This window comes from Bos indicus, chromosome 21 (assembly GCF_029378745.1).
Source record: "Bos indicus isolate NIAB-ARS_2022 breed Sahiwal x Tharparkar chromosome 21, NIAB-ARS_B.indTharparkar_mat_pri_1.0, whole genome shotgun sequence".
Lineage (NCBI taxonomy): Eukaryota > Metazoa > Chordata > Mammalia > Artiodactyla > Bovidae > Bos > Bos indicus.
In genome coordinates this window covers 25731094-25755547 of record NC_091780.1, presented here as the reverse complement: position 1 = coordinate 25755547, position 24454 = coordinate 25731094, and the positions used below count along the sequence as shown (strand labels likewise).

Genomic DNA, 24454 nt, shown 5'->3' with positions numbered 1-24454 from the left:
CTCTCCAAGGTACTGCTCCATCATCAGCACCACAAGAATAATAGGAAGAGTAGCAGGAGATGCTGTGGGAATTATTGATAACATGTGAACCTATCATGTAGAGGCGATTCATAAATAGCAGGTTCTCCCTCACCTGTGCAGCAGCCCATCGATGCAGGTCATCACTCCTGGTCTGAGGCTGAACTTGACCCAGGTTCTCTGGCCAGCTCTCTGCAGCTCCAGGGTGGGTTCCAGCATCCAGGCTGTGCTTCCAGATCCTGGGATGCAATCAGTTCCTGGGGCTTCATAAGTCTTCAGGGTTGAGGCTGCTGCACTCCTTATTTTTCCTTCCAAACTGGCTTTGAATGGGGATGAGGTGCAATGTATAGATGGGACCCTCCCCCCAGAACCTCAGATCCACATGAGCACCCCAGGGGAGACAGAGGCAGATGAAAGCAGGCAAGACATTCTCCAGCATTATCCTTTTAAGCTGGGTAACCAAGGTAACCAAGCCTATGCCATAGTGGTGATCAGTTCGTGCACATCCAGGGATTCCAGTTTCTGCTCTGCTGCCAACCACTGAGCCGGTCCTTGCACCTCCTAGAGCCTTCATTTCCTCATCCACAGACTGGGATAATAACATGACCTTCCTTGGAGGCGGGTTTCTCTAACTGTGGGTGTGAACACTTCTTTGTAAGCCGCCAAATGTATGCAATTGGAAGTGTCATCAGAGGCACGTTTGCTGCTGTTGGAAACGCAAGCGCTGGCCCTTTCTCTCATCTTTACACAGGTTGCTAGAATCACAACTTAGAATGAACACACGGTGATGTGGCTTGACCCAGTTTCCCAAATGGAATGTTTCAACTGCAACTGGTGAAAAATGTGAAGTTCTTGTCTTCCTAGCAGAACAAGCTAGATAAATCTCCTTTCCCCAGGCTTCAAGTTTTCTTTTGAGCTAATGAATAAATACACATATTGAACAGATAAGTAAATTCATTTATTCAATAAATGTCAATTGGGGGTACTTCCCATCTCCTGGCCAGACTCATTGACTCTGTACCACAGGGCAGCTGCCTTGTCCTCAGCCTTGGCTCTATCTTGTTTCACTTTCTACCATCCCAGGCATGTCTAGGACTGGCCTGCCACTGAACTTGGCAGCCCCATCTGCCTTGGGGACCTTGGGCTGGTGGGCAGTAGCTGGGCAAGACAGGACATGGAGTCAGACAGAGTGAGTTCCTTCTGATGGCTCCCCACTTGACTTCAAGAGAGTAACAAGTGTCAGCTACAAATTGGCACTTCCCATGGGTGCTTGTCATCTACCTCTACAAGAATTAAATCATGTGCTGCTGACTTTCAACACCCCCCTGAAAGGAGTTCAAGGTGGAGAGCAGGAATGAAGCATCTGTGATTTTGGGGGGTGGGGGGGGGAAACTGGCAGAACAGGTCTTCATATAGTCAGATATTCTTGGGAATCATTTTTATAAGCCCAATTCTTGTATCTACTCAGATCTAGAAAAGAACTAAAATCCTTCAGGGTGACAACTGCTCCTTGTGATTAGCAGAAACCTTCTGCAAAAAATGTATGCAGATTGCATGTACTCTCCCTTCACCAAAATCACATCTATACTGTCCTATCCCCCCTGCCTCTTTGAGGCAGTTTCTCAGAGCTATCTGAAGTGTTCTCTCCCGGGTTGCAGTCCTCATTTTGCCCCAAATAAAGCTTCACTTGCAACCCTCACATCGTGCTTTTTTAAAAGTTGACAAACGGTTCTTTATGCCTGTTTCCTTATCTAAAAGTTGAGGGTAATACCTGTCTCCTAAGGTTGCTGTGAGTCTTAATAAGGAACTACGTGTTCATTCAACGGGCAATCAGCAAGTGCTCTTTCCTTCACTTCCCACTGCCCCACCCCACCCCCACATACTTCAAAGTATGCAAATTCTGACAGCACTGCTTTTTCCTCTATGGTGTCTTATTTTTAAATATTGAACTTTCATTTTGGACAGTAGGGTAAGATACGAATCTAATTTCCTTTTCAGATTCAATCTTCAGTATTCTGATGAGATTTATTAAATAAGCTTACTCATCACATAGTACAGTCTCTCATATAATTTGATCTCGAGCTTGGTCCTCTTCTGCATAATTTATATGTAGTTTTCTCTTTGGATCTGTACTCCAGTTGTTGTTTGTTTGTTTTTTTAATCATTATTGATCTAAAATAGGTTTTTATAACCAGGCAGATAATTCTTCCCCACTCCTGTTCTCTGGACCTTACTTTGTGGCTCAGCTAGCTGGTAAAGAATCTACCTGCAATGTGGGATCCCTGGGTTCGATCCCTGGGTCAGGTTGGGGAGATCCCCTGGAGATGGGAAAGGCTACCCACTCCAGTATTCTGGCCTGGAGAATTCCATGGACTGTCCATGGATAGTCCATGGGGTCGAAAAAAGTCACACACGACTGAGCGACTTTCACTTCACTTCCTGCTCTTCCACCCCAACCTGAATTATGTATTTTTCCTGGCCATTTATTCTTCCAACCATACTCTTGTCAGTTTCCAAGAAAAGTTTTGGCACTTTCAATGAAGATTCGCTGGCCTGCACAGGGGAGGTGAGGGCTAACACTTTAAAATATATATATTTATTTATTTATTTGGCTGTGCCTGGTCTTAGTTTTGGCTAGAAGACTCTGTAGCTGTGGTGCAAGGTTGCCCCACGGTGTGGAATCTCAGTTCCCCCACCAGGGTTTAAACCTGTGTCTGCCGTGTTGGAAGGCAAAGCCTTGACCACTGGACTGCCAAGAAAGTCCCTGCTGTGTATTTTCTAACTGAGGATGCCTGGTGTTCATCTAGTATCCTGAGAATTCATTGGTGACCTCTCACTTTTATGACCTCTTTCTTTCTAGTCCTTTTCAACAGCTGGTTTGTCTTTTTCAAGGTGTCTTTTGAATGCTAATACTGCTGCTGCTGCTAAGTCGCTTCATTCGTGTCCGACTCTGTGCGACCCCATAGATGGCAACCCACCAGGCTCCCCCATCCCTGGGATTCTCCAGGCAAGAACACTGGAGTGGGTTGCCATTTCCTTCTCCAATGAATGAAAGTGAAAAGTGAAATTGAAGTCACTCAGTCATGTCCAACTCTTAGCAACCCCATGGACTGCAACCTACCAGGCTCCTCCATCCATGGGATTTGCCAGGCAAGAGTACTGGAGTGGGGTGCCATTGCTTTCTCCATATACTGCCTAATCTGAGCCTAATGTTTATTATTTGCATTTCTGCTTTAGGGGCCAGCTGGAGCAGCAGACAGATTTGACTAAAGACTGTGGAAGGAAGGGCATTTGGGGTCAGACTTGTCCTGGAACATGCTTCCCACCTGTCTTTTGGGATTCACCTGGTAAATTCTCCTTTGGGTTTTTGGAGTTTTTAACCTTTGTTTTAATTCAAGTTTTAAAATTTGTTTGCATACAGTTATACAGAAAACTCCGTAATCTTTCTTTTAATTTGGCTTTTATGCTTCCATTTTTATATATAATTCTTGGATCCATATGGAACTTACTCATATGTGAAGGTAATACACTGATTGTTTTTCCTTCAAATAGCTAACCTGTTTTCCCAGCAGTTTACTGAATGCTTCATCCTTGCTGATAAATTTAATGATGCCATTAAATTTTTTTTAATTTCCATTTTATATATTTATGAATATTTATTATTTTATTTTTTGCTGTGCTGGATCTTCATTGCTATGTGGGCTTTTTTTAGTTGTGGCAAGTGGGGGCTACTCTCTAGTTGCGGTGTAAGGGGTTCTTATTGCAATGGCTTCTCCTGTGGCTCCCAGGCTCTAGCCTCAGTAGTTGTGTTTAGGCGTGGCTGTCCCTCTGCATGTGGGATCCCCCCAGACCTGGGATCGAACCATCCTCTGCATTGGCAGGTGGATTCTTAACCAGTGGACCACCAGGGAAATCCTAATGATGCCATTTTAATCAAATACTCAATTCCCGTAGTTGCTCGAATTTATTTTTTTACTTTCTGGTCTCTTACTTTGATCTCTTGGTCTAATCCTACTCTAAAATATCTGTGGCCTTAAACAATGTTTTGATATCGCCGATAGTATCATAGTCATATTTGTTATTCTTTTTCACATCTTCTTCTGCATCCTATCATGTGTTTATTCTATGAGATGAACTTTAGCTTTAAAGTTCAAATTCCAAACAAAATTCTATTGGTAACTAGATTGGGAACAGAATGAATTTAGAGATTAACTTAGGAATCTAAACTACCTTACTGAATAGTCTTCCAAAGAAAAACTTTTTCACTTACTAAAATACTTTGTGTAGCTTTTAACAGGAATTTAAAATTTTTTGCATAGGGTTACAATTACCCTATGTGTATATAAGGTTGCTGCTGCTACTGCTAAGTCACTTCAGTCGTGTCCGACTCTGTGTGACCCCATAGCAGCCCACCAGGCTCCACAGTCCTTGGGATTCTCCAGGCAAGAACACTGGAGTGGATTGCCATTTCCTTCTCCAATGCATGAAGGTGAAAAGTGAAAGTGAAGTCGCTCAGTCATGTCTGACTCTTTTCGACCCCATGGACTGCAGCCCACCAGGCTCCTCCATCCATGGGATTTTTCAGGCAAGAGTACTGGAGTGGGTTGCCATTGCCTTCTCCATATATAAGGTTAGGACTGTATTATATAAGGTCAGGACTGTAATAATATTTACTGCATTTGTCCTTAAGTATTTTTATGTTTATGTTATAAAGGGCATCTTTTCTTCTTTTTCTAACCGGTAATTATTTGTAATATAGTAAAGGTTTGATTTGAGGCATAAATTTTATAAACAGATGCCTCATCCTTTCCAAGTTTTAAACCTTTTAGTCTTTCTCGTATACGATAGTGGGAGTTGTTTCTGACTTTAATGGGAATGTTTCTGGCTTTTTACATTATACTGTGCTAGCTTTTTGGATGGAGGATTATAATATTTTATAATATTAAGGAAATATCCATCAGTATTTATTTTGTTAATTAAAAAAAAAACGGAAATAATGCAGTATGTGTGTGCTCAGTCGTGTGCGACTCTTTGGCATTCCATGGACTGTAGCCCCCCAGGCTCCTCTGTCCATGGGATTTCCCAGGCAAGAATACTGGAGTGGATTGCCATTTCCTCCTCCAGGCGATCTTCCCAACCCAGGGATCAAACCGGAGTGTCCTATGTCTCCTGCATTGGCAGGCAGATTTCTTATTATTTAGCCAGCAGTGAAGCCCCTGCTTTCCTTAGGTTAGTTTAATTGTGTGTTTTCTAAATTCTTAAATTAATTGCTTAATTTTAGTTCACTTCATTTTTTTCTTATTTAGTAGTATGAATAAGTAAGCTAGGAACTTTTACCAAACACTGCTTTAGCCACTTTCTATAGATATTGATATGTAGCATTTATTGCATCTTCTTATTTTATTTTTATGAATGTTCTACAGCAGAACTACCAATAGAAATACAACATGATATCATCTGTCATTTTACAGTGTCTGGTATCCACATTTAAAAAGCAGACAGAAGAAACAGGTGATATTATTTTAATGATATCTCATTTAACCCAGTATATCCCAAACATTATCATTTAAACATGTTATCAATAAAAATACATTAACGAGATATATTACATTCTTTTTTCATGTTAAGTATTGGAAATCCAACGAGTTCACACTCACAGCCATTCAGACTAGCCTCTTATCAAGTGCTGTGTTTCAATAGCTACGTGTGGCCACTTGCTACCTTAGGGAGCAGCTCTGCTTCAGAATCTCAGCTTCAGTTTCCCCATAGACAGAGTTCTTTAAGGATGAGATTCAGACGTAAGCAGAGTCAGGCTTTTCATTTATGTTTTGTCTTTACAGTTTGATTACACTGGGATCAGGGAGCATGGTCTATTAGGTTTTTAAAGAGAAAATATATTTTCCATTTTTGGAAACTGGCTGATGTATGTCATATTAGTATCAATCATATTTTTTAATATGATTTTAAATAAAAGTTCCATAACTCCTTGCAAATAGACGAACTATTTTTAGGATGTAGAATTCACTTCATTGTTCTTGTCTATTTTGTTGGGGGAGGTCTACCATGAACCAAGTGATATAAATCTATATCTACCCTAAAACCACCATGAACTAACTTAACATCTTCTCTTATTGTTTTGTATCTATTCATTTACTGTTTTTTTACACCTTCTAAACAATTTATATTGATGTTATTTTACTCAGTATATAAGGATTTCATTGGAAACTGGAAATTTTATTTTTATAAAATTCCCCCTTTTGTCTTTCTTTTTGTCTTTGATTTTTTTTTTATATATTAACATACTTCTGAGCTTCCCAGGTGGCTCAGAGGTAAAGAATCCACTTGCCAATGCAGGAGACACAAGTTCGATCCCTGGGTTGGGAAGATTCCCAGGAGGAGGATGTGGCAACCCACTGCAGTATTCTTGCCTGCAGAATCCCATGGACAGAGAAGCCTGGTGGGCTATAGTTACTGGGTCGCACACAGTTGGACACAACTGAGTGAGCACACACACAACATACTTCTGCTTTTGTTTGCATTTTCCTGATACACATTTGTATGCATTTTTCTGGTGTTTGCATTTTACTATAGGAATTGCTTTTTGAGATGAGTTTTTTGTAAACAGCTTATAGCTGGGTTTTCACTGAGCTGATATATGCTGTCCAAGTAACCAGTAAACACAAAGAATATAGTTAGAGAAACACAAATAGGTCCTCCACTCCCAGGGAATACAATATATCCCAAAAAGAAAGACAAGAGCTTCTACATCTGTAGCAGGGTCTCAGCCTTGGCATTATTATCATCTGAGGCTGTATGATGCCTCCCCATGGGGGTGTCCTGTGTACTGTGGGATATTTAACAGCATCCTTGGCTTCTACCCACTAAGTTCCAGTAGCTTTCCCCCATCCCCAGCCCTGGTTGTAGACAACCAGAAGTGTCTCCAAACATTGCCAAGCGTTGGCTAAAAGGTAAAATCTCCCCCCATTTAGAATCACTGATCTAGAAGGGTCACTCCATACCTTTATCCTGTGCTTGCCACCTACCCATCCCCACCTGTTCCCTCCAAGTAGAGGGTTCAGAGTGAGGTGTGTGGCAGACAAGCTGCTTCTTGTTGCTGTTGTTTAGTCGCTCAGTCTTGTCCAACTCTTTTGTGACCCCATGGCTGCCAGACTCCTCTGTCCATGGGATTCTCCAGGCAAGGATACTGGAGTGGGGTGCCATTTCCTTCTCCAGGGAAGCTGCTTCTAAACAGTAGAAAAAGCCCTCTTCTGAATCTCGAAACTTCCATCTCTGATGATGCCTTCCACATTAGCAGTCAGAGGTTTCAGTCCTTCCTTTAAGTGAACATGACCATTTGATCCCCTGCTGGTGTGTCTCCTCTTTCTGTTTCTTATTAAGTGTCTGGAGAAGGAGGTTACATGTTTGTCTGTACTCTACCATCTTCCACAGTTGTCTCCTCTCTAGTCCCTGATCTGCGCTCTCTTCCCTGCACACCTGATAGAGAGATGTCAGGTTTTAGGAAAATTATAATTAAATCTATAGTCAACTCTGATCAGATGGCATTAAACAGAGGAACACGGAATGAGGAACAGTGTTCTCTAAAGGGAGAAATATTTTTACATGAATATTTTGGTATTTGTTAACGTACGGGAATTAATAGAGAGATGTGGGAGGTGCTGAATAGAAATCCAATTTGTAGTGATTATGCCCAAATTAAGATGAGCACAGAAACCTGTCTGGTGTGGGAGGCGAAGTCTGCTGTTCCAAAGCAGAGGTTTTAAAGGTGTGGGTGGGAAGAGTGAGAGAGACTGAACGTAAATGTTCCTGTAACAGGAATGAGGAAGGAGCCTGTGGGTCTCCTGACTGCCAGGAGCATCCCTGTGGAAAGAGACTCAGCCCTTAGCCCAGAGGTGACCAGCAGGGGCCGTTCCCTATCCTGAGCCTGCCAGCATCCCTTCAATTCATTGGGTAGCTGATGGCCTGCAAAGAGCTTTTGTGTATTTATCATTTTAGATAAAGAGGATACATGCAGATGAGAGCCTAACAGAGAGATTTATTATGGGATTCCTAAATCGATGGAGAGATTTGAATAAACTATATAAGGGCTTCCCAGTGGCTCAGCAGTAAACAATCTGCCTGCCAGTGCAGAAGACACAGGTTCAATCCCTGGGTCAGGAAGATTCCCTGGAGAAGGAAATGGCAACCCACTCCAGTATTCTTGCCTGGTGAACTCCATGGACAGAGGAGCCTGGAGGGCTGCAGTCCATGGGGTCACAAAAGAATCAGACACAACTGAGCAACTAAACCACCACCAAGCAGAGAAATGGCAATTCCAAAGTAGCAACATTGAGGCTAGATCATAAAGGAAAATATTTAAAGCAGGAAGATCAGGGATGAGGCTGTTAGAATTGTCCGGGCAGGAAATTATGTGGGCCTAATAATGGAATATTATTAGAACCTGACATTTCCTTCGGCAGGAAGGCGAGCACTTGGCATCCAATTAGTGCCTCTGGGAACAACGGGAGGCCTACTGTAGGTTAGAAAAGACATTTTGTTAAGCTTTCCCTGCACTCATGAAGGCAAGACTATTACAGAATCGGTCCAAAAATAACCCAGCCAAACTGGGGAGCTGCAGGTTGGCTCCACGTCAGCTGGATCAGCAGAAACTCAGAAATAAGACAGCCAGGCAGGTAGACTGGCTCTGTCAGCCCCACCCAGAGTGGGGCCAGGGCTTCCTCCCTGAACCCTTGATCTCTGCTTATTCCTCTGTTCCTTAACATTTACCACCATCTGCCTGGAAGTCAAGATGTTTACTTATCTGGTTGCCTCTACTGTACACTGCAATCTCTTGGAACAGGAAGCTTTTCCTGCCATTTGTTATATGCCGGACAGTGCCTGTCACAAAGAGAAGACTTTTGAATGGAATTGAAAATAAACTTTACAAGTGAGATTACTGAACTGCTATCAGTGATCAACAAATATTAACCCTAATAAGGATAACAGGTAACAGCGTGGGGTTCCCTCCTCAGGGTCAGGCACACTGCTAAAAATTTTATATGCATTATCTTTGTTCTTAATTTTTATTTTTAATTGGAGGATAATTGCTTTACAGTGTTCTGTTGGTTTCTGCCATACAACAACACAGATCAGCCATAAGTATACATATGTCCCCTCCCTCTTGAGCTTCCCTCCCACTCCACCCCCCATCCCACCCCTCTAGGTGATCACAGAGCACTGAGCTGAGCTCCTTGTGCTATACAGCAGCTTCCCACCAGCTATCTATTTTACACAGGGTAAATTTGTCCCACCCTCTCCATCCCCCACTATGTCCACAAGTCTGTTCCCTACGTCTGCATCTCCATTGCTGCCCTGCAAATAGGTTCACCAGTATCACTTTTCTAGATTTTATATATATATATATATATATATATACATTGATATACAATATTTGTTCTCTGACTTACTTCACTCTGTATGACAGTCTACATAGATCTATCTGCATCTCTACAAATGGTTCGATTTCATTCCTTTTTATGGCTGAGTAATATTCCATTGTATATATCATCTATCAGTGGGCATCTAGGTTGCTTCCATGTCCTTGCTATTATAAACAGTGCCCCATCAGCCTTCTTTAGATGCTATCTCTTCCTTGCTCCTTTTCCCAAAACCCATCCTCAGAAAGCCTTCTGATTAAGTCCATGTCATGAAAGAGTTCCGTACTGATTTTCGGGTTTTGCCCAACCTGAGATGTTAGCCTTATGCCAAAAGACTGCCTAGGTGGTAGTGTTTCAGGTGCACGGTACCCCAGGCTGGATGGAGAGCTGTCTCTTCCAGTACAGAGAAGGGAACCATCACAGCATACCAGAAAGCTTCCTGCACCAATGGCCACGGATGCCAGTTCCAGCCTCATAACCCCCAGTGCTGCTGCCCAACCTCCAGACATATGCTCCTCTGAGAATCTCACACGTCCCTCTTACATAGGCATTTATTTTCAATGAATAGAAGGTGTCATCACAGTTTCTCTGCCATCCCTCCTCCACAGCTACTGCCCTCTTCCTGTAAAGCTTCCAGCATCTCAGCCTAGGGTGAACGCACCTGCCCCTAGACACACAAAACCCACCACCTCTGAGCATAAACACAGTGATTTCCATGGAACCAGGACAGCCTTGCCCCACCTGCTTCACCTTGTGACCGCCCTTTGTGTTTCTCAGCTTGCCCACTGGATTTTTGCTCAAGCTGTCCTGGACTTTGAGAGAAAGGATCCAGAGCCCCCACCCCTTGCTGCTGGTCATGTGACATGGCCCTCACCACCCCTCACTTCCTCTAGGGGTTGAAAGGATACTTCAACGTGGGCAGCAATAACATATGAACATGAATATAAGAAGCTCCTATAACTCAATAGCAAAATAAATACATACAAAAATTAAAAATGGACAGTGACTCAAATAGACATTTCTCCAAAGGAGACATATAAAGGAAATGGCAACCCACTCCAATATTCTTGCCTAGAGAATCCCATGGACAGAGGAGCCTGGTGGGCTGCTGTCCATGGGGTCGCACAGAGTCGGACACAACTGAAGCGACTTAGCATGCATGCATGCATTGGAGAAGGAAATGGCAACCCACTCCAGTATTCTTGCCTGGAGAATCCTAGGGACAGAAGAGCCTGGTGGGCTGCTGTCTATGGGGTCACACAGAGTTGGACACGACTGAAGCGACTTAGCAGCAGCAGCACATATATGAAAAGATGCTCAACATCACTCATTGTCAAGAAAATGCAAATCAAAACCACAGTGTTTGTAAGATATCACATCTGTGTGCCTTCCTCAAGGGGGCTCTCCCCGCCACCCCAAGCCCCGAGAGGGTAGGATTCCTGACTGTTTCATAGAGGGCCGTGGTTTAGTGCCTCACATGGTTACCAGCACCTGGCTGGCTGAGTAATAAAGGCAGGGGTCAATCCCCATAAGGAGAACCCCTGTTACCTATGGAAAGCCAATAAGCAGTCTGGGATTCAAGGTCAGCCAGTCCACTCAAGTCAACCAGCATCAACAGAGCACCTGCTGTATGTAGAGCTGTGAAATGCAGCCTAGAGTAGCTGCTAGGAGAACAGAAGGGTTCCAGATTTCCCTCCCGCAAAGGAAAAAAATATCCAGACCCTCTGTCCAGACAGTTATCTTCAGAGGCTCTGAAGAGTCTTTTCCATTTATAGTTTTACCCAGAGAGGCTCTTTGATATTATAGGACTTGCCTGGAGATGCCGCTTGGAGGCTCCAGCTCAAACAGTTTCCAAGAGGAGCTTCATGGAGACACCACTCTATAGGTTAAAATCATCTCTCATTGCCATGGCAATCCTGCCAGTCATTAAAGAGATGCATTCAGGGCTGGCAGGGCTCCTGCAAGTCTCAGGGCAGGCAGGAACCACAGGCCATGGAGGATGGGAAAGAGGGGCAGACAGAAGACCAGTCAGAAAGGTAGAGGTTGTCAAAATGCCCTGATCTAGCAGGAAATAGACTGGGAGTGATGGCTGCGGGCCACACACTCGGAAATTAGTGAACTCTCCAGGATTGGGAATGTCTGCAGAAGTCAAGGAAATGCTCCTTGGACGTCCCTGATGGTCCAGCGGTTAAGAATCCACCCGCCAATACAGGGGTCATGGGTTTGATCCCTGGTCCAAGAAGATCCCACACGCTTCGGAGCAACCAACCCCATGTGCCCCAACTACTGAGCCCACATGCTAGAGCCCATAGTCTGTAATAAGACAAACCAAGCACAACAAGAAGCCCACGCACTGAAACTAGAGAAAAGCCCTCACATAGCAATGAAGACTCAATGCAACCAAAAATAAATAAATAAATAAAATCTTTATTAAAAGAAAATAGTCCTTGTGTGGGGCTGATTATGGACTCTCTTAGCAAGTCCCACATCTGGGCTTCCCTTGTGGCTCAGCTGGTAAAGAATCTGCCTGTAATGTGGGAAACCTAGGGTCGATCCCTGGGTTGGGAAGATCCCCTGTAGAAGAGAAAGGCTACCCACTCCAGTATTCTGGCTTAGAGAATTCCAGGGACTATATAGTCCTTGAGGTCGCAAAGACTCGGACAAGACTGAGCGACTTTCACTTTCACTTTAGCAAGTCCCACATCTGGGCACAGCAAAACATCCTGAGCTGCAACCACACAACAGGCAAAGGGAAACCAAGAGTAGGGTGAAGGCTGGGAAGGCAGTGGAAAAGAGGAGGGATAAAGACAAGGAAGGGGTCAGGGAGGAGAGCCATCTCTGCCTGGGGTCCCCAGGTAAATCCAGGGAAATCAGAGGCTGTTTTCTCACTCGAAGATCCTCAAGACTTTTCTTTACATCCAATCACTCCCAGCATCATAGGCAGAAACAGAGATAGACTCTGAACTTACCTCAGAGGCAGAGCTTTTCCAGAGCCTTATATACCACTCTTCCCAACTGAGGTCCTTTCCCATCACTGTAAACAGCTCACATCCCATAATAATCAGTGGAACACTTTGTTAAGAAAAATTGTTTGTTGTTCAGTCACTAAGTTGTGCCTGACTCTGCAACCCCATGGACTGCAGCACACCATGCTTCCCTGTCCTTCACTATCTCCCAGAGTTTGCTCAAACTCATGTCCATTGAGTCGGTGATGCCATCCAACCATCTCATCCTCTGTCATCCCCTTCTCCTGCCCTCAATCTTTCCCAGCATCAGGGTCTTTTCCAGAGAGTCAGCTTTTCACATAAGGTGGCCAAAGTATTGGAGCTTCAGCATCAGTCCTTCCAGTGAATATTCAGGGTTGATTTCCTTTAGGATGGACTGGTTTGATCTCCTTGCAGTCCAAGGGACTCTCAAGAGTCTTCTCCAGCACCACAGTTCAAAAGCATCAATTCTTCAGCTCTCAGCCTTCTTTATTCAAGAAGAATAAGCAAAAGTAATCTGCCTTAGTTTAGAAAGATTTGCCTTCTGGAGAGTCAGAACAGTTGAGGTTCCCAGCCCTGGGTCAGAAACAACATCTCCTGAACTTGACATGGGAGGCTCTGCTAGGCTTCCCTGGTTAGACCCCTGCTTGGTCTCCAGACTTCCCCTATGTGTGTGACCTGGGCTTGGGGGGATGGGGGACACTCTCTGGAGAGAGAGGGTGTCCAGGGGCCACAGGCAGTAAGACAGGCCAAGGTCTTCCCCTCTGATCCCTAAGAGGATGGAAAATGGATCCTGCCTATTTGTAGCTGGTGGTTTGTCGGTACCAGCCAGGCAAAGGGGCAACTGCCGGGGGATGTGAAGAAAGCCTGTCTTCCCCTCTCTCCTCCCTGATCCAGTCTGAGGGGACATGCCCACATGATGAGTGAGAGCAGATAACACCCTGCCCCTCCCCACAACCCAGCCTCCAGCCCTGATCCTAAACCCTTCACGAACCCAGTCTCACCTGCTCTGGGAGAGAAGAGCAGAGCTTGAAATAGAGGTGAGATGGACATTTTAAAACAAGCAGAACTGGGTTCTTCCTAATTGCAAGTGACAGAACTTTCTGGAAGTAGGCTGAGCCTTCACTGGTAGAGCTGCTACCCAGAGGGAAAGGCCTTCACCATGACACAGCCAGGGCAGTTACCTGAAGAACAGAGCAACTCGTGTCCCATGCATCCCCGGATGAGTGCAGTTGCACAATAAACCAGCGATGCTAATAAAAACCAGATGGCTCAATTTCCAGTGTTATATTTGAGGCAAAGACACAGTAAACTTAGCATTTGCTGGCAGCCCAGATACTGTCAATTAGTGGAACTCCTTCCCTCTAAAGGGTGGATGGTTTAAGATGATCTTCCAACTTTGGGGAGAGCCATTTCTGACTTCAGCCATTTACTTTCATATTCCTCCTAATTAGTGTGCAGTCAAAATTTTATGTTTTACTTAGCAACTGAACAACAACAAGACTCCTCACAGGAGGGGGTGCACGACTCTCTGCTGGCTGAGAAAGCCACCTTTCTATTTCCCCCAAACTCTGTCTGTGTCTTTTTTATTTGACTTCAGAGGAAAGAAAAAGCCAAGATTTTGGCCAGCAACAGCTGTGATGGATACATGTTGATATTTCATTGTGTCTCAATTTGCATTTCCCTGATGACCAGTGAACTTGAACAAATGTCTATGTTCCATTAACATTTCTTCTTTCAGGAATGTCTTCTCTATGTCCTTTAGTTTTTGTTGTTTTTTTTTTCTCCTTCTGAATTATTTATCTTTTTCTTATTATTTTGTAGGATGTTGATTTTTAGGGATTTGTCATAAAAAGTTTTAGGCATTTGATCTCAGGCCTTCACTGGCAGTTACCAACCATCTGTGGCTATATATATTTAAACCAATTTTGGCGGGGGGGGGCGCCTCGGCATGTGGTATGTGGGATCTTAATTCCCTGGCCAGGGGTGGAACCCATGCCCTCTGCAGTGGAAGCCAGGAGTTTCAACCACTGGAGCACCAGGATAGTCCTTAAGGGACCAATTTTAATTTAACTTAAGTTTAAATTCATTTCCTCAATCGCAGTAGCTTCATTTCAAGGGCCCAATTGCTGTGTGTGCTGAGTGACTACTGGATTGGACAGTGCAGAATGGATATTTCCATCCCCAGAGAAAGTTCCATGGGCAGCACTGGTAGAACCAGTGTATCATTTGTCTTTCATCTTTTCTAGGTTGTCTCTGGCCATACCTAGTTTGACATTTTAATAGAACTAAATCTGGCAATGTTTACTTTATGGCTGCTGCTAAGTCACTTAAGTCGTGTCCGACTCTGTGCCACCCCATAGACGGCAGCCCACCAGGCTCCTCCGTCCCTGGGATTCTCCAGGCAAGAACACTGGAGTGGGTTGCCATTTCCTACTCCAATGAATGAAAGTGAAAAGTGAAAGTGAAGTCGCTCAGTCGTGTTCGACTCTTAGCGACCCCATGGACTGCAGCCTACCAGGCTCCTCCATCCATGGGATTTTCCAGGCAAGAGTACTGGAGTGGGGTGCCACTGCCTTCTCCATCTTTATGCCTACTAAATGCTTAAGAGAACCAATGAACTCTCTCCCAAGTTTATTTTTGTTTAACTTCCATTTTTTACTTCTCATATTTTTATACTTTTTCTCATTGAGATCTTTAGCCTGCAAAGAACTTACTTACACACAGGATGAGGTTGCTCGTCTGGCTTTATTTTCTTCCAGAAAATATTGTACAAATACAATTTGTACAACAACCCATTCTCTTATCAATGCAAGACTGTTTGTTGTTGTTGTTTTTTAACTTTTTATTTTGTGCTGGGGTCTAGCCAGTTAACAATGTTGTGATAGTTTCAGGTGAACAGAGAAGGGACTCAGCCATACATGTACATGTATTCAATCTCCCCCAAACTCCCCTCCCATCCAGGCTACCACGTAATATTGAGCAGAGTTCCCTGTGCTGTACAGTAGGTCCTTGTTGGTTATCCATGTATCCATGTGTACATGTCCATCCCAAACTCCCTATTTGTCCCTTCCACACAACAACCATTAGTTCATTTTCTAAGTCTGTGAATCTCTTTCTGTTTCATAAGTAGGTTCCTTTGTGCCGTTCTTTTTCTCAGTGCTCAGTTGTAGAATGTGTGATCAGATTATGGTTTTCGCTTTCCTTTATGAACTGGGCTTAGCGCTCATCCCTAGGCAGCTCTGCCCCACTGATAGACAGTGAACACTCAGCAGTATTTTCATCTAGGTCTGCAGGGCCAGTTAAAGATGGGGAAGCTGAGTCCTGGGAATGGCAAGCAAGCAGCTTCAGGTGACAGGAGGAAAGATCCAGGGACAAGGTCGTGGCAATAAGATGCATTTTGAAAGCAGCCAACTTCTGGCTGGAGGAAGTCCCTGTTCATATTGTTTCCTGCACATGTGCCATGTGGCTTTTCCACCACCAGTTCCCTGCAGGGCTTGGCTACAGGGCCTCAGAGATGGCTTAGAGCTGAAGCCCCAGTTCCTTCCCCACCTTCCACTCTCATGGGCTCCAAGACCTCCCCGCAGCACTCTCACCCACCACCCTCAGGGTTTCTCCATCAAGTGCAGCTCACCTGGGTGCAACAAGTGTGCTTGATGCCAGGAACCCAAACATAAGACAGAGCCGGTGACAGGCTTCCCTTGGAGGAGACACTGGCTGTGTAAATTGCAGGGCCCAGAAAAAAATGAAAATGCAGGGCTCCTTGTTAATACTTAAGAATGTCAAGTTGGGGCAGCAGAGGGCTTAATGAAGCATGGGGCCGTTCTTAGGGCAGGGCTGTGGAGCCAGCCCTCCTCCTAAGGGTTATGGGCTCAGGGAAATAGTGCCTCCGCTTAAGTTTCACCCCCACTCAAATGGAGTGCTCCCAACCTCCTGGCACTAGAGCCCTGACTGCAGCCATTGACCCCAGTCACTCCCAAAGCCCCAAGCTGTGACCCCAAATTAGGGGCTCTACTTTTTTTTTTTTAACATCTTTTCTTTTTGTTTTTTAAATATGGACCATTTTAAAAGGTTTGTATTGAATCTGTTACAGCATTGCTTGAGCTTCCCCAGGGGCTCAGGGGTAAAGAATCCACTTGCAATGCAGGAGACCCAGGTTCGATCCCCGGGTGAGGAAGAGTCCCTGGAGGAGGGTATGGCAACCCACTCCAGTATTCTTGCCTGGAGAATTCCATGGACAGGGGAGCTTATTGGGCCACAATCCATGGGGTCGCAAAGAGTCGGACAAGACTGAAGCGACTGACCATGCGCTCACAGTATTGATTGTGTTTTATGTTTTGGTTTTTTGGCTGCGAGGCATGTGGGATCTTAGCTGTCTGACCAGGAACGGAACCCACGCCCCCCACATTAGAAGGTGAAGTCTTAGCCACTGGACCCCCAGGGAAGTCCCAGGAGTCAGTCTGTTTTAATTCTACTTTAATTCTACTAATTTAGAAACTTTAACTTCACAGAGACTCCAGCCCCCAACCCTATCTTCCCCACAGCATCTGAGTCATATTCAAGGGTGCGGTTGTGCACACAGCCTCCTGGATCACAGCAAAATGAGCAAGAAGCCAGCTTATCCCAGGCTCTGGAATAAAATAGGCCTGGTCCCAAAGCCTCTCCCTCACTCACCGTCTACATCACTGTGAGTCTCAGCTGGGGATGCCTAGAGTTGCTCCAGGCACAGCCATAAGGATTAAAGGAAGTGAGACCCAGTACCTGGCACAGAAAAGAGGCTTATGAACAGTCACTTTGAGGGAGAGGCAGTGTAGCCAAGTGGTGAGAGCTCAGACTGCCTGGAACATCCCAGTTCGGCCCCTTACCAGCTGTACAGTGTAAGCCACGTTCCCAAACATCTCTCTGTCTCCTCAGTCTCTTCAGAGGTTAAATGGAGACTATTCTAAGAGTACATACTGTGTCATTTTTAAGGATTAAATAAGTTAATGTTTGCCACTCTGTTTACAAGGGCTTCCTAGGTGACTCAGTGGTAAAGAATCCACCTGCCAATGCAGGAGACTCAGATTTGATCCCTGGGTCAGGAAGATCCCCTGGAGAAGGGATAGGCTACCCACTCCAGTATTCTTGCCTGGAGAACCCCATGGACAGAGGAGCCTGGTAGGCTATGGTCCATGGAGTCGCAAAGAGTCAGACTCAACTGAGCGACTGAGCATGATATAAAATAAAGCACTGTCTGTAGTCCTGTAGGGTTTGGAATTGGAAGAGTTGGGGGGCAAGTTTGCTCCAGCCTTTTTCACTGAGGAGCCAAAGCAGGCCCTGTGATCCCCCTGAGCTTGGTCTTCCGGCCACTTAATGGACATGATGATTGCGGCGTTTGTGTTGTTGTAAGAATCAAATGTGCCTCTGGTGCCAACATGCTGATAAGCGAGATACAAATGTTGGCTGCTGTCATGGTGATTCTTCTTCTGGTCATCAGAATCCCTGACTCGTGGAGACACAGAAAGAGGACGCAATCCATCCAGTGACATTAACTGTTAGCCTGCCCTGTGGCTGGCTTTGTACTAAAAGCCAAATATATGGAGGAGAAACAGAATATTTCCTGCCATACCAGTAAACAAAGGATGTCACAGTCATCAGCAATTGCAGCCCTCCAAAGTGAGCCAGTGAGCCCTGAGGACACGCAGGAAGAAGAAGAATATCTGCTGTCTAGCAGCCATCAGACTGCATCCACTCTGTACAGTGAGCCCCGAAGAAACTCAGGATGTTAAAGCACAGGATACCGGCCCCAGATAGCTGAGATGCCTATGAAAGGAATGATTTCAGCAAGCCCAGACTCTTGCATCTCCCCACACATAGAGAAGACTAAATTCCTTAGCCTGGGAAATTTGGTGTTCTTTAGTTAACAATAATCTTTTGGCTTTAGACCACCTGCCCTTTGTTGCAAAACTTTTATATAACCTGGCTCCTTCCTCACCTCCTTGGAGCATTTAGTTCTCTCAGGGTTACTTGAGATGATGCCTCCTGGGCTTAAGTCCTAAAAATTTCCTCTGAATAAAACGAAACCCTCAACTTTTAGGTCGTGACTTTTTCAAGTCTACATGGAGGTAAGTTGGAGGCCCGGACCACAGAAGCTCACTTTCTCCTATTTATGGCAGACAGATAACACCTGATAATACAGGCGAGAGGGGAGTTAGGGTTAGTTGCAGGAGATGTAGGTGGTGCTAGAGGTAAAGAACTCACCCGCCAAAGCCTCTAACCATGGGCTTCCCTAGTGGCTCAGACTGTAAAGAAACTTCCTGCAATGCAGGAGACTCAGGTTCAATCCCTAGGACAGGAAGATCCTCTGGAGAAGGGAATGGCTACCCACTCCAATATTCTTGCCTGGAGAATCCCATGGACAGAGGAGCCTGGAGGGCTATAGTCCGTGAGGTCACAAAGAGTCAGACACAACTGAAGCAAAACTGAAGCGATTTAGCATGCAAGCACAGAGGAGATGTAGTAAGGCAAGAGGTTTCCTAGCAGGTCTTCATATTTAACTGGGGGCTGGCTGTGCCTCTCACTAGCTGTGTGATCTGGGCCAGGAACTGAGACCTCCGTAAGCTTTAGTTTCCTCATCTGTAAAGACTTTAAAAACTGAATTAAGCAAAATAACATGCAAGCGATGTGCGACTGGTAAATAGATGTTGCTTCCTGCTCTACTCTTTCCCAGCCACATATCAATGATGACAGACCTGGGAGGGGCTCCTCCACCCAAATTCAAATCATGCGAGTTCACCTAGAGGTTGCGGCAGGGGTGAGGGCTCCAGCCAGGAGGGGCCGGGATCTGAGCTGTTTAGATCTGCATCCAGGATGAAGGGAATTTCCTGAAGCTGGCTTTGCTGTCCTCGTTCCTTTTATGAAGCACTGGACTCTTCCTGCATCCATAAAGATGAAGACATTCCTTTGCAGGGATTTAATTTCGAGGCTGCATGCCTGGCGGCTGAGAAAGCCCAGGCTTCCTCCTCCTTTTGAATCTAACCCTGGCGGCTTTGTGGGCTCCAGACAGGACCGCATTCCCTTTAATGCCTCCGGAATCGCTTACTCACACCAAAATCCGCTGCCTCAGGGCTTTCCAGCCACAAGTAAGCCTTCTTTTCATGGGCAATCAGGCAGCAGCCTGGAGCAGAGAAGGGAGGAGGGCCGCATGCCCTACGCCCCACCGGGTCTCTGCAGACAGTTTAACGCAAAGGGCCTCCCCTCTCCCTGACCCCAGGAGATGAGCCCTAGGGGGAGGCACCCAGGCAGAAAATCCATCTGCATCTGAAAAGAGGAAACTGAGGCTGGCCAGGACCCAGGACCCAGGACTCTGGACCCTGGACAGATTTCCCAAATCACCACAGGGAGGATCCCCCTCCCCCAACCAGCCCCCCACCCACCATCTTGTGGCTGAGCCTGTCTTTGGTACTTGCCAGGATCTAGGTGCCATGTGGTCCCTGACTCAATATCTGGGTGCAGAAGGTGAACACGCTCAAGAGAGTGCGTCCAAAGGTGGGGACACATCCACCAAAGGCCCTCTGCTCCTCTGCTCAGGGAAGTGATGCACAAGTTTGAATTGCTAAAGGTTGCGTTGAGGGGAGGGTGGGGGCTGTGTGGGTGGATGTTGCCTCTGCATGGCAGGTCTGGGAGGCTTTTCTTCAGCAAAAGATTTATTGCGAGCTCAGCCGTATGCTGGGTTTCATGCAAGCCTGATGCTGGGATTCAGGGGGAGTACGGTCAAAAAGGCCACCAGTTCAGTAGCACAAGGGGTAAAAGACGAGTGGGCTTCAGATCTGGAGGAGATGGACTCGCCCCCACCCCTTACACTTAATGGCACTGTGTGTCTTCAGGCAGGTAATCTATTTGAACAGCAGTGTCCTCGTCTGTAAACTGTGTGTGACCCTAAAACCTGCCTCTCAGGACTCTTTGGAGGGATCAACTGATATTCTATAAGGGAAAAGATCTCTCACCTGTTGCCGCTTCTGTAAATTGAGGTCTGACTGCTGGACTTCCAAGCCTACTCCCGGCAGCACGTGCGGGCTGCCCTCAGGGTCTGACAGTACTGGAGCCTAAATCTGATGCTGTCACTTGCTGTGTGACCTGCCCAGTGGTACTTAGCCTCCGGGGACCCCGGTATTCCCAACTGTTAACACTAACAGTAGTGCCTAACTCAGACTGTGGCTGTGATAAGTCAGTGATGTAATTCAGAGGTCAATTTAAAAGCAATCAAAATGTGAAAGTGAAGGGCTTTGCACAGATCTGTTCCCAGTCAGCCCTAAAGAAATGGCAGCTATACTTTTGATCATTAATATTCTTATCATCTAAAGGCTAAGAAACCTGAGGTATTTTTCTGTCTTTCCACATGTATGTCTTTAGCCAGGTCCAAAAAAGAAAAAAAAAAAAATCGAAAGTTCTCACACTACACAAGGACAGACAATTATGAGGAACTGTGGAAACAACCCAAAACCTTTGGAGAATCGACAGCAAAGCTCAATGCTCAGTTCATGTTGTCGTTCTGCGCTCAAGGGTGTCTCTCCAGATGACCAGCAGGTGCTTCCGGCATCACATGCCAAGCAGGAGCAGGCGGGGTCTCAGCCCCTTCTGCACACGGCCCCTTCACTGGCTGGCCAGCCCCTCACTGGCCTCTTTCTGTCCAAAGGAAGTCTTTGAGTCTCTGTGCTCTGTGCTCCTCTCAGCAACTTCTGCCCATCCACCCCACGACCTCCTGGACACAGGGAACTCTAGGTGCTGAGTCACCTTCAGTGAAAGTAGAGGGGGCCTTGGCCACATCTTAAATCAGGAAGGGCCAGAAGGAGACGTTCACTCCGACACTGACCCAGGTTCTATTGAGCTTAAGAGGAAACTGAGACATACTAAAGGTTACAGATGAAGCTAGTCATAACAGGAGTTGAGGACTCAAGGGCTAGAAGACAGGCTATCGGATGCCCAGGTTACAGCTCTGCATTGGGGTCACCTGGGCACAGCCACGATGCCATGCCTGGACTGATTACATCAGCATCTTTGGAGGTGGGACTCAGGCTTCATTGTTTGGCATCCAAGACTGTACATCACTGCAACAGAGCTGGGAGACCCCCACGTGAACACTAAGGGCCGTGGTCCACCATGTACTCAGGCCCAAACTGTGTGCTGGGGATTCTGATGTAACTGGTAGCTTGCTAGGATCATTCAAAATTCCCAGGTGATTCCAACATGCAGCTAAGTTTGAAAACCACTGTTTTAATGTAGCACGCATGCGTGCTGCCTGACTCTTTGTGACCTCATGGACTGTAGCGCTTCAGGCTCCTCAGTCCATGGAATGTTCCAGGCAAGAATACTGGTGTGGGTTGCCATTTCCTCCTCCAGGGGATCTTCCCTATCCAGGGATCGAACCTACCTCTCCTGCATTGGCAGGTGAATTCTTTACCACCGAGCCACTTGAGAAGCCCTTTAATGTAATGTCTCCATTTAAGTTTAAAACTCTATCTACCCTTTAAGGAAAATCATAATACTTAACTGCAACCAAAATGAGTACCTGTTTCGTTGAGATGCAATCCGATGCATGTGCTTCTGTTTTCACAGTCCAGGAAATAGGAGCGCTTGAAGTTATGGGACTATTAATCTGCATTTTGTCCTTCAAGTAGATGTCGTTAGACTTGCTTGCGTGTCACTGCATTAAATCATTTTCCAGTTCAACAGAAATTTACTGTTTGCTTTAGTATCAGCAAAGTTTAAAGGATCATTCTGAATCAACAACATAATAAAAAAAAAAAAACATTTTTGCCATGAAATGTCCTGTCTTGACATATGGTCCTTATAAATTGAGTTTACTGAGTATTTGTCGTTGGCTGAGAAAAATGTCTGGGATGGGACTTTCACACTATCAGATGGAAATTCCTGCTCCTGTTTTGTTTTGTTGTTTTAAGATTGCCTAAAATTCTGAAGCCTTTCAACCTCTTTATTGCCTCCCAACTATTATGAAGAAACTTTGGGAAGAAGCGCCCCAAACACTCATCCGCTGTTCTCATGGGGAAAACTCTCAACACAGTCACAGGAAGTACATTTTGAATAAGCCAAGGGAAGACCTCCCTGAGCACAAAACCCCAGGGCTGCTCCAGTGTCCTCAGCAGGGAGCACAGCCCAGGGCTCCCCTTTGCCCTCCCCCGCCAAGCCCACATGATCCTCCTCTCAGTTCTCCTGCCATCCTCAGGCATCCAAGCAGGAGCACCGGGTTTCCCCCCAGACACACACAAACACAGGTGACCCTCAGGGCTTCCAGAAGCTGAGTGTCAATCACCTACCCTTATCAGTTCTCCGTCCAACAGTTAGAGTCACAAAGCTGGCTGGAAAAGTGATAAGGGGATGTGACTGGCCAGCGACGATGTTTTTGATGAAGATTTGAGGGACAAGAGGAAAACTGACATTTGATTTTCAGGTCAAAACGTCCACATGACCTTCTCTGGGACGCCCCCCTGGGCCCCCAAACCTTCTCCCTGCCCTCCTGCTCTGCTCCAGCTTCTCTCCAAGTCTCTCCTTCTGACATCTGGCAAGCCTTCTCCCTTTCTGCATACACAAATTGAGATATACAGCCCTGGATCACTATAGAAAGTCGTGGATTCTTTGCATTAAAAAAAAATTAATTAAATGTTAAAATGAATTTAAATCTCAAAATGAATAAATAAACCAAAGTTAGCAAAGTCTTTACCCAACAGATCCCACAGTTCTGAGGCAGGACATCCGTGCGTTCTCCTCCTCCCAGGTTCTGTGGCTAAGTCCACACCCACATGCCATTCATAAAGTCCCTACCCCGAGTCTCCTCCTCCTGCAGGGATTGGTCCTCCAGAGGTGCTGGCCCCAGGCCAGGACCCATCAGCTGCAGATCTGCTCGAGCTGGATGTGTATATCCACTGTGCCGTGTGGCCCTGGTGGGATTGGGCTGGGGTGGAGTCCGGTGCGAAAGATGAGTTCCCCTGCATCCTAGCTCACTGTGCTATCATGTCAGGGTCTTCCCTCTGGACAGTTGGCCATCCACACTGATCTATACACACAGTCTTTGAAAACCAACACTACTGACATGGCTTCAATTGTGGAGACGTTAAAATGTCTCTCTAGGTCAGGATGAAATGGGGAATGACAGCCAACTGTCAGGAATGGGTTTCTCCAGAGTAGTATATCATAGGAAGCATCGTACTGGGCAAAGTTCATCAGTGTGGGTCTCACCTCCCATCAGCCTGCCACTCACTTCCTGGTTCTGTGATCTTGAGCAAATGGCTGAATCTCTGAGCCTTAGAACCTGATCTATAAAACAGATTTGTTGTTATCATTGTTATTCAGTTGCTAAGTCAAGTCCAACTCTTTTTGATACCATGAACTACAGCATGCCAGTCTTCCCTGTCCATCACCAACTCCTGAAGCTTGCTCAAACTCATGTCCATCGAGTTGGTGATGCCATCAACCATCTCATCTTCTGTCACCCCCTTGTCCTCTTGCCCTCAATCTTTCCCAGAATCAGGGTCTTTTCCAATGAGTCAGCTCTTCTCATCAAATGGCCAAAGTATTGGAGCTTCAGCTTCAGCATCAGTCTGTCCAATGAATATTCAGGGTTGATTTCCTTTAGGATTGACTGGTTTGATCTCCTTGCTGTCCAAGGGACTCTCAGGAGTCTTCTCCAGCACCACAATTGAAAAGCAGATAGCAGATGGTACAACTCCCAGGGCTGCTGTGAGAATTAAATAAGAAAAGGGATGGAAAATGCTTATGCTTAAACCTAGGTTCAACACCCAGGTCAGGTGATTCCTGATTACATAGGTTTCAGCAGGTCTTTTAAACTCTCTAAATTTTAGCTTCTTCTTTTGCAAAGTGGGGAATCTAATAGCTACCTCAAAGGGTTGTTCTGAGGATTATAACAGACATGCAATACAAGGTTAAGAGCATGGCCTTTGTAGTTAAGTGGCCTGGATTTAAATCCTGATTTTATCAGTTACTGGCTCTGTGTAAGTCACTCAG

At 45.7% G+C, this 24454-nt stretch overlaps 1 long non-coding RNA gene across 1 annotated transcript; it reads right to left on the bottom strand.

The window, feature by feature from the left end:
• Positions 1-15298: 15298 nt before the first annotated feature.
• Positions 15299-23198, bottom strand: LOC139178349 (uncharacterized). Its single transcript, XR_011562768.1, has 4 exons — positions 23154-23198; positions 21984-22192; positions 16071-16153; positions 15299-15760 (listed from the first exon to the last, which is right to left on the bottom strand). It is a non-coding gene; the product is annotated as an uncharacterized lncRNA (long non-coding RNA).
• Positions 23199-24454: the final 1256 nt, after the last annotated feature.